Source organism: Rhea pennata, chromosome 1, assembly GCF_028389875.1.
Source record: "Rhea pennata isolate bPtePen1 chromosome 1, bPtePen1.pri, whole genome shotgun sequence".
NCBI lineage: Eukaryota > Metazoa > Chordata > Aves > Rheiformes > Rheidae > Rhea > Rhea pennata.
Window position 1 is genome coordinate 146,368,250 of NC_084663.1, and position 10,730 is coordinate 146,378,979.

Sequence of the window (10,730 nt, forward strand, 5' to 3'; positions counted from 1 at the left end):
CAAGACAAGCTCTGTTAAGGTATTTAGCAGACCAGCTCCAAAGAATTAAGAAAGCTACTCACTGAAATTCAGTTCCACATTTGGCCCTCAATACTTTACCGGAATTAATAAATCCAATTCATAACACATCTCCAAGCTAAGGATGCTATTACCATGTTCAAAACCTGATGACAAAGTCTTGAGTCACAGAATCAAGGCCAAAATTACCCAAAATATAACCACCTTTCAGCGCAAATAAGCAAAAATCTACAAACCAGTAGTCAATGCAATCAGCAATTTACAGCAGCTTACGCTGCTCAGTGAAGATCCTCTGGCAACTCTGAGCTCCATCTTTGAGCCCTGCAAAACAGGTTTTAAGATTCAAGATAAATGTCTCAAAAAGGAGAGACAGAAGCAAAAGTTCTAAAGTGACCTAGCAAACTCCATTTAGGCATCTTTGTATCTGAGACACCAAGTTCTCTTTGGGACCATTCATCTGCCTCAGCCCATCTACTGTCCTTTTTTCCCCTGTAACTCTGGCTGAACGATCACACATATCCAACATAGCAGCAAATGAGATACAGATCTTACAAAAACTAAAATTCTCCACTGCATTATTCTCCCCAAAAGTTCACCATTCATGATTAGGTCTTTGTTATGCATTCAGCTTCTTAGAATAGATACTTGATGCCTATTCTTCACTCAGCTCTCTGAGGACTAAAGGGAACCATATATAATATCTAAAATTATTCAACATATTTTAAAATATAAAACAGAATAACTTATATTTTGTCCAGAAATAATGGAATTAGTCTAGAAAAATCTCTAGGACATTTTATTTTAAAATAATTCAGCCTCTGAAATAAAAATATTTAATAAGTTTATCAAATGAATAGGTTGCAAAAATGGTATGATACCAAAAATACTTCATCTCTAGGAAAATTATTCATAAATCTTTTTGATTTACAATTATTACTTCTGTTATAGACTTTGTAACACCTAATTACAGGCTAGCAATATTATGCACAATATTCAAACATTTATTTTGTCCTAATTGTGTTAGGGCAACTCCCATTTCTCACATATTCATTTGAATATAATTCAAGATAGGAAGAAAATCTATTTTTCCTTCTGTCATTACTGGTATTTTCAAAGTTCAGTTTAGCAAAATCTGCAAATGTAGTCTACACCTTACGCTCTGTCCCATTGCCCAGGTTTCAAGAATTAAGGTTATAACAGGAGACTACAAAGTAACAGTCAGGGTGTCACAACTTTTTCATTTAAAACAGAGCAACAGGTTCACCTGCTGGCAAATTGTTATGTACAAACAGAAAGTAAGGTTTGGTAGCAAATTGCTTCTGCTTACTAATATCTGCTCTTTCTGCTTCTCTAGTACCTCTTTTCCATTTCTACTGCTCTGAGCTATACTAAATACCAGGAAAGAAAACTTTTAACAGTATGGTGGCACAAGCTGCTTGGATTGTACTGCTCTGCATTGTCCCTGCTCTGCTTTAAAATAAAATGATTTGGCGGAGCTTTAAATCAAAATAGAATTCTGTATCACACTGCAGGAGGGAGGGATAAATTGACACTGTTTCACTGAACAGCATCTTGTGTTTCCTCAACTAGATTTCCGTTTTATCCTAGTTCAAGATTTTAAAAGCTTGATGGAGGGAAAAAACAGAACAACTCATAAGATTAGAGATGAGTTGAGAAGCACAGACCTTTTTTGCTAAGGATTATTTCCAACACAAAGTTAGTAGTGAGTTAAGATCTTGACTAGTTCTGTCACCTAACACAACAATAACCCTGGTCATTAGGGCTGCTATTAATTCATCATCAATTAACTTGATGTCTATTCACAGTGGTTCTTAAATGAGGGTCACCTGGTTTATAATCTCCAATCAAATAAGTAATTTGGTTTACACAGTTAAATTATGAGATAATAAAAACCTTCTGAAGTTTAAGGATGATATAGCTAATTTGCTACCAACAAAATGTAGTATCTCAATGAAAACAGACATTGCTCTGCCCTGGAAGAGTACTGAACACTGTCACTGTATTTTAAAAAGCTTTAGATGCGCTATATGGATTCCCAGATCAGTAATCTCTGTACCAGTATTTGGAAGTTTGGTTAGAAATCACTGAGTATAGCATTTCTTTAAACCTGAAAATAACACGGCTTCTTCAGATGTTACTAATCTCCTGGAATTAGATATTGTTAATCTGGAATTAGACACTACTAATAGATACTGGAATTAGATATTCCTAATCTGCCGGAATGCTTTGAATACGCTGATAGAGTAGTGAGTATGGGAAACAGTTGTATACTTTATTTAGACTTTCACAAGCTATGCTACTAAAGAAACAGAATAGTCGCAGGACATGAATCTAAACACTATCCTGGATGAAAAATTAGCCAAGAAGACAGAAAGCAAGAGCAGAACTAAGTGTCAATTTTTATCATAGTAAAAGGTTAAGAATATTACTCCTCAGGATTCCATATGAAAACCAATGCCATTAATGATGTTGAAAAAGGGAGAGCATTGAAACAAGATCATCTCTGGATGGCACAAAGTATTATGGTCCAGAGAAACAAAAAAGGAGTGAAGAGAACTTCAGAGAGACTCACATCAACCAGGTGAATTTGTCAGCTTGATGGCAAATGAAATGCAATATAGGAAAAGACAAGTCAGTGCATAATGGTGAAAAATATGTAAACTATCATACATGCTTCCAAATTAATTATATGCTCTCAGAAAGGGAAGCATCATTATATACATCAGCTCAATGAAATCCCCCTGCTCCATGCAGGCTTGTGGACACAAAAGCTAACAAGACGAGAGGATGTATACATGGAAAAGCTATTAATACAAAGAATATTTAAACTGCTCAGTGAAAGAACAATGCAGACTTGTGTGGAGCACTATCAGCCCTCCTCTTAAAAAAAAGATACTGCAGAACAAGAGCAGATGTAAAAAAAAGTAGCAAGAATGACCAAGGATGATAATGATCAAAAAAGATAAAGAAAACTGGGGCTTGTTCACCCTAGAAAGGCAATAAATAGGAAGCTGAAAAATCAAAACATGTAGACAAACTTGGAGCTCATTTTAGAGCCCTTAGCATGATCTTGACTGTAAAATCCCAATTTAATACGCAGTGTGGTATGAACTTCAGCACTGCACTAGACTTGAGGGAAGGAGGAGGGAATAATGTCACAGAGCTACAACCCCACTATTAAGAAATTAAATACATTTATATATGTTAGGAAGGATATAAAGAGAGTGGATAGAGGCTCATTATTAAATTGTGCCATGTATGCCCAGCTGTAGTACAGACAGCAGAACACAGGACCAGTAGAAATGAACAGCACAGTAATTTGGTTACAATGCAGGCAGTGAGACCTCCAGAAGCCAGCTCTTCCTAGGCCAACTCTTACTGCATACAACTACTCCTACATATTCCAAAAGAAAAGATAAATCCCTACAGTTTGTGTGCTAAATGAACTGAATAAGGACATTCAAACCAATGGGATGAATCTCACAGTAGAGCTCCATAAAAGCCATTAGAAAGGCCATACTCTACTGAGTAATGTATATGACCTATCATATCTACAACTGGTAAAGCAATAACATGATTTACACTAGGAAGATTTTAGGACAACTTCCTGCTATTTCAACTATTTACATTACATAAAATGCTGCCAAATTGCTGGCCATCCTATTAAGGAGAAATATTCTTTCCTTTCAAGCTTCTGTGGTTCCTGATGACAACTATGTTTATGGAGGTTTCTGTGTGTCTATAGAGGAGATCAGCATTTCAAAACTGGATCCCTAGCCACACAAGAGACTAAGTAGGGATAGGGAGCATCTTACGATAAGCACAGAGCTATGAGGAGCCAGCAAGCAAGAAAATGTTGGAAAGGGGTGAATCTCCTCAAGCATTTTCTCAGGGCCACAGAGAGATACTTTCAGCTAGTTGGTATCCACAACCCTGCTACTTCTACTAAAAGCAGGTAATTATAAGCCAGTTTTAAGAATTGAAGACCGCTTATATTTGTATTTTAAAACACAGCTGTTGCAGTAGATGTCTGCCTTTTATACAGTCTCTGTGGTCTTTGAAGTACATTCTCTGCTCTGAATAGTTAAAGCTAGAAATTACACTGAGGGTAAAACTTAATTACCTGAAAGCTGGCAAGTCTGATAAATCCATATTAGCCATTTAAAACAGGTATTTAGATCATAGGCAATTTAACTCACTCTACACATACACCCACACACAGATACACATATACATACAGAAAGAGACATATGCATACACATGTACACATACAGTCCTCAGAGCCTGAACCTAGTTATCCAGTTTTAGGCAACCAGTTTGCAGAACTGGATCCTCAAAGTATTCTTGTAATTTTTAGTTTTCCAAAACTTGGTGACTTATCTTTTAAGCAGAGTGAGTCAAACTATAGAAAACAGAGACTGCTTCAGGTTGCTCTATTTTTCAGAAGTGAAGAATTTCCAGTGTCATACAGCAAAATAAAATCCATCTGCAACAATTCTAACCCTTGAAAGACTGATATCTTTACCACAAAAAATCTAAGAAGAACTATAACATGCTTTCTCAGTTAATATTTCTTTTCTGATGCCAATTACTAATCTGAAAGAATGAATAATAATTCTACACTCTTTTTATTACATTGGCTGCACGAATCATTAAGACAGAAATTAAAGCTAAATGAGAAATACATATTATCCTACTAAAAACACAATTAACTATCTATTAATGATAGCTGTACTGTTTAATCTTCTTCCTTTAAAATTCAATAGCAACTCATGTGGCATGTCAAATTCTTTTATATGCACTGTTTGGTATAAAAGACTGGTTTTATCAAGACTGAGTCATTTTTTTGACAAAACTGTGTGTTCAAATAACATAAGAACACTTCAGATTCAGATAAGCATTTCTTAATTTTGAAAATCAGGTTCTAATCATCTCTCTATCACTATAATAAAGACTTAGGACTAAATACATTAAGATTGCAGGATTTAACTTTTAGGAACACTACCATCCTGATTTCTTAAGTCTAGCTGCTAGGTTTCCTACAGAAAGCATTAAGAAAATTAGGTACCCAAGAATAAGATGCTGAGAAGAAAGTTACATATACTAGCCTATAAGAAATGACTGAAGTGTGTGTGAGAGACACTGAAAATAACCAGGCATCTAACCCAAGGCCAAGAAGAGGTGGCACACAGTCCACAACCAATAACCCCTTCTTTCTCATCTGTTCACCCATTTGCAGCAAACTACATTGTACTTACGAAACGCACCTCAGAAACGAGACACTGCTCAAGTCTGCTCCAAATTAGCAAGCCAAAACCAGGTTGGTTGCTCCCTTTCTGTGGAGTGCCCGAACAACAGGCTATGGGATACAGTTACATATACTTTCTAACCGGTTAGCTGTGCTCTGGGAATACACACCAGGGCAGTCATGGGAACGCCTCTTTTCAGAATCCTGCAGGAATTAAGACATAATCAAGGCCTCTAAACAACTTGGTGGCTTAGGATTAAGACAATTTTTCACCTGCTTACAGGTAAAAACACCAGCAAACACACATTTAAATATGATCAAATTATATCAAGCTTAGTAAGTCACTGGCTAAGCCACGAAAATGAATAGTGTAGCCTGCCAAAATTGTGCAGTAAGACGTGACAGTTCAAACATCGATGGAAGAGGTTTAACATAGTGTATTCTGCCTCTTAAGAGGAGTGGGCTGAGAGTTCACATGTGGCCTGCTCTGGCACTTCCTCTGTTGGGCAGAATGTAACTCACCATAACTCAGTCCAAAAATGTGCCAAAATTGTTAAGTAGACGAACTGCTAGTTATGACAGCTTTAGTGCCTAAGAGGACTGAACTGCACTGAAGAAATGCATCAGTTTATACATGTTATTATAAAGCTATACATAACGGGTAATTATAATAATAGTTAAAATTGAAAATAATTAAACTAGAATGGAAAGCAGAGTTGCAAAACCAAGACTTTTTTGGAATAACTTAGTCAGCTAGAAATAAAAATTCACAAATTCTGCTTCCCAATATAGGAAATGCAAACCTGGAAAATTTGTACTGATTTATATCAGATTTATATTGGACTGTATTAGATGAGAATTTCATCCATAATTTCACCACTTCAGATACATAATTTAGAAAGATTTCTGTTGCACCTAAAGCAGTAGAGACATTTCTCTTACAGAGGAGTTGCAGTTTGTACGATAATGGCACTATTCAGGCAAACTACATCTACTGCTGCCATTACTATGAATGAAGAGACAGTATTAATATAGCAGTACCAATATTTACCTGATTAACATTTAAAGATACCATCTTCTAACAGTGCTAAACCCTGGAAATCAGGTTTTAATCTATCTCCTGAAAATCTAGAGTTGTAAGGCAGCAAGACATCATTAAACTTTGTATTTCTGAAGTAAATGAATATTTTTATCAAGCAATGATGGCAGATCAAGCCATTCACACCACCATTTAATATTCTCAGAGCTGCTTTGGACAGAAAACACGACAGAATTCAAAATAAGCTTTTCAAGGCAAAATACTCTGTCAAGGTGACAAAGTAAAAGGTAATGTTACCAACTACACAAATGCATACAATCCTTTATAAAATTGTAATGTCATAGTTCTTGAACCTTTCAAAAACATCTTACGTATTACTATGGAATCACTGATAAGCTGCATAGACTCACTTACATCATGTTACTTAAGACACATTCCAAATCCTCACACAGTCTCTCAGCTGCAACTCCAGTAAGTCTTTGGGATTTATTTGGGGATTTGACCTTCACTACATGATCCTCGTTACAGCACATCATTTCATAATAGCCGTAATTCAGCTATATGTTAAGATAGTCAGCAGTTTCAACCTACCTACCTGTACTGGTGGCACGTGAATTTCCAAAACTAAACCTTTAAGCAAAGGTAAGATTCAAGGACAATAAGGTAACTCTTTATTTATTTATTTATTTCCATTTATTCCCATGACTTGGAGATTTGTAAATTAACCTACAGATTTAACTCTGGCAAACTCTCATGGAAATCAGCTTTATATAAAGGCTACTGGATCAAGCCCCAAATAACTTGAAGAAATATTAAGCAGGCTGCACCACATTGCCCTTTTCTCCTTTCCTCGTGAATCAAGGTGCATAATAGAGTTTGAAATAGCAATTTTAAAATCCTATGAGCTCTTTTAAAAAATATGCTTTTGAAATTATGTGACTATCTGCTGAATCATATCGTATTCTCTATAATCACTGGGCTCTACTATCTCATGAAAATGAAATTAATTTATATTCATATCCTAGTAACCTCAGTACTAGGATCTCTCAAATAAATGCATTTTACTCACAGATACTCCAGGACTTGCATGTAATACAGACAACACTGCATATTAATATATGTATACATATTCACAGTTTTAGAATTAATGTATAAGGTTGCCCTTAAACCATCTACTTGGTCCACAAAGGTCCTTGAACCTTTTTTCTTGCTGCCTTGAAGTAGCAAAACTATTTTTTGAATAAACTCAATTGTTTGGATTGGTTTTCCCTCTGTATCTATGAATGACTAGTAATACATTTCAGTTCTCTAAGATTTACTCACTTTTTGGCTGGAGATTTTGTATGAATTTATTATTTTTTAAACTGGAAACTGTTCAGGAGAAATTTGCTGTGAATACTGAATATAGTACTGTAAATTACAATACAGTAAATTACTGATTGCTGTTGACTGAACACCCAAGTCACATAGCATTGTTTATGTTCCCCATCTGGGTTAACATGAAGCAGGTACCTATGTTTAAATATGGAAATAAGCTTGCTTAAAGGATTCTCACACCCCGATCAACATATTTACTTGGCAAAGTAACTGTTAAAAGTGAACAGAAAAGGGGCATGAACATAGCTAAAACACCACAAATTCAGATTTTTGAATGAGTAGCTACAGAAAATACATGTATGGTTGTATATGTGTACAAGGCCATACCTGTCTATGTATTCCTTTGAGTTCACTCCTGCCCACCTTATGTAAACTATCACACCCATCCTACTTGGCTAGGAAAAGAAAACATGCGGTAATCTGTGACACGTTTTACCAGCACTAGCAAGGCATTCAACAGAAGAGGATTTAAGAAGATGCTAATAAAAAGAGATGGTGACATTGGAGAAGGCTGCAGGATAACGTGCTGAACTGAAATGACAGAGCTTGGGTGCAAATTGGATGACAAAGGCTGGGGTCAGCAGAGGTGCACAGAAAGCAAAGCTGAAGGAAGCTGACACAGAAGGATGGTGTGTAATTTTTCAGAGCTGATGAGTTCTTTCTCTCAAATTGGTCACTTCTTGTTTATGGTGATTACTCTAGACGACTAGACATTCTGACAGTTCCATTATCATACAAACTGTGTACTTTTCTAATCACTTTGCAAAGAAAGGGAAGAGTATATAAAATGTGGTTTTAGCATGCATACTCAAAGAAAATGGCATACAAAAATACCAGAGAGAGAATAAGTGTGCAGACTGAAGGCAAAGTTGTGCTATTTAAAAAATAATTTGAAACTACAATTTTCTCAGCTGAGAAAACTAGATATAGTTTCCTCTTACTACTTGTTTGGATTGTAATAACTCTAAATTTAGAAAATAAAAAATAGCAAAAAATGTTTGCTACTGAATCCTGTCAACATTTGCATTTAACACCATTTCTTCAGCAGTAAAAAGTAATGTTCAAGTCATTTTTTCCTTGGCTTTTTTTTGTCTTTCTCCCATTACCAACTGAGTGGATGATGCATTAGAGAAAGACACAGATTATAGCAATGACTGTATCTTGCACACCCTTAGGCACATTATTTTCTGGCTTACACTCCAGTAAGTTTTGCAAAGAACATCATGCTGCTAAATACAAATTCAACTGGATTGACCTAAGTTCCTGCAACACCAGGAACCCAGGGAAGATATGTGCCTTCCCACTTGTAATAGTTGTGAACATTTTCTTTATGTAGGGTTTGTCAATCTCACACCTGTATCACAGGTAATTGCGAGCAGAGAAGCTACAGACACACTGGTCAAACTGGTGAAACGATGCCTCAGTTACCAAGAGTTGAGGTAATTCCCCAATTCTGCACTCATAGATTTATGTCCTGAACAGAATCTTAACTATGGATATATGACTGTTTGCTTGATGGAATCAAATAATTTCAATTTTTTTTTCTAAGAAAAAAAGGGGGGGGGAGCTTGTACGATATGTTTCTACTTAAAACTTTTGACTTAAGCTTTAGAATACAAAAGCAACACAGGGTACGTTACTGGTTTTTTTCAGACTCACGGTTCTACGGCTTTTTTTGGTCTGTTTTTGCAGTATCCGAAATAAGAAGTTCCTTCTTATATGTCCGACTGCCTGCGCTTTGGGGACTTCATCCTTCAGCCGTACGGGCAGCCAGCGCCGTCCTTCGTGGAGGTGGCTGCGGCCGGTGCCCCGCTCCTTCCCCTCCCGGGGCGCCGGGAAAGCTCGGCTCCGGCCGCCTCGCCCGGCGGAGCCGCGGGGAGTGGGGCCCCCCGCGGCCGCCCCACTGCGCGGCGCGCACAGCTTACAGTCGAGGCCCGCGAGCGTAAGCCCGGCTCACCGGGCAAAGCCGCTCGCAGGGCTTTGCGATCCTGTTAAGTTCTCGGAAAGGATCAAAACGTCAAAGCAGCTCGGCGGCGCCGCGGCACATTTCCAGCCACGCCGAGGAAAGTTGGGAGCCCGCCGGGGGCACGGCCCGCCCGGCCGCCCCCGCCCGCGGCGACGCAGGCCACAAGGCGTCGCCGACACGCAAAGCGACCGACCCCTGTCCCCCGCCAGGCCCCGCAGCGCCCCCTCCGCGGCGGCCCCGACGCCCCAGCCGCGGAGCCGCTCGGTACCTGCGCGGTGGCGCTGCGCCCCGGCGGGCGCTCACGCCCTCCCGCGGCGGCAGGGCGCGGGGAAGCAGCGCGGGGCGAGGCCGCAGCACAACCCGCCTCGGCCTCAGTCCCTCTCGCCCGGGCAGGGTCCCGCCGCCGACGCCATCCTGCTCCCGGCCGCGCTCACCGTCGCCGTCGGCCCCGTCGCCGCCGCCCCGCGGCCCATGCTGAGCGGAGAGGGCGGGCGGCTCGGCGGCGTCGCCAGCGGGGCCGGCCGCCGCTCGGGAGGAGAGCGCCGCGCCGCGCGAGAAAGCCGCCGCGCGAGAAAGCCGCCGTGCTCTGCCTCCGCTTCCTCCGCTCTGCCTCCCTCCCCGCTTCCCCGCAAATCCCGGCTTCTCCCACACGCCGCCCGCGGCGCCTTAATCTGCCGCTCCCGGGGCGGGAGTGGGGGGCCGAGCTCGGCCGCCCCCCCCCCCCCCCCCCCCGCCGCGTGCGCGCGCGGGGCGCTGTCCGTTGAGGCGGGGGGCGACCGTTGAGGCAGCGGGGCTGCTGGGGCGGGTTGGGTGAGGAGGTGCCGCGGGGGGACCGGCCGCAGGGCGGGTGGGATGTGCTGCTGGCGCCTGGAAACGTTTCCTCAGCCGTGGGGAGCGAGCCGGCTCCTTGGGGCCTGGTGTCTGCCCCAACCGACCCTGCACATCCTTCGCGTCGGGGTACCACGAGGAGACGCCGTCCCTCAGCAAGTCACGACGCTGGTGGGCCTGGCGTCTTCTCCTTAATGCGAAGGGATTTCTCCTCCACGTCAGCTGCTGAATAA

At 40.7% G+C, this 10,730-nt stretch overlaps 1 protein-coding gene across 2 annotated transcripts in view; it reads right to left on the minus strand.

The window, feature by feature from the left end:
- The window catches only part of CNGA3 (cyclic nucleotide gated channel subunit alpha 3), a 36,734-nt gene extending 26,615 nt beyond the window's left edge, over positions 1 to 10,119 (minus strand). Inside the window, exon 1 of one of the 2 annotated variants that reach the window (XM_062601575.1) lies at positions 9,938 to 10,119. The gene's annotated coding sequence lies outside the window, so the exon portion shown is untranslated. Of the gene's footprint in view, positions 1 to 9,362; positions 9,715 to 9,937 lie in introns of those variants that run through there. The other variant, XM_062601574.1, reaches the window with a different exon arrangement.
- Positions 10,120 to 10,730: the final 611 nt, after the last annotated feature.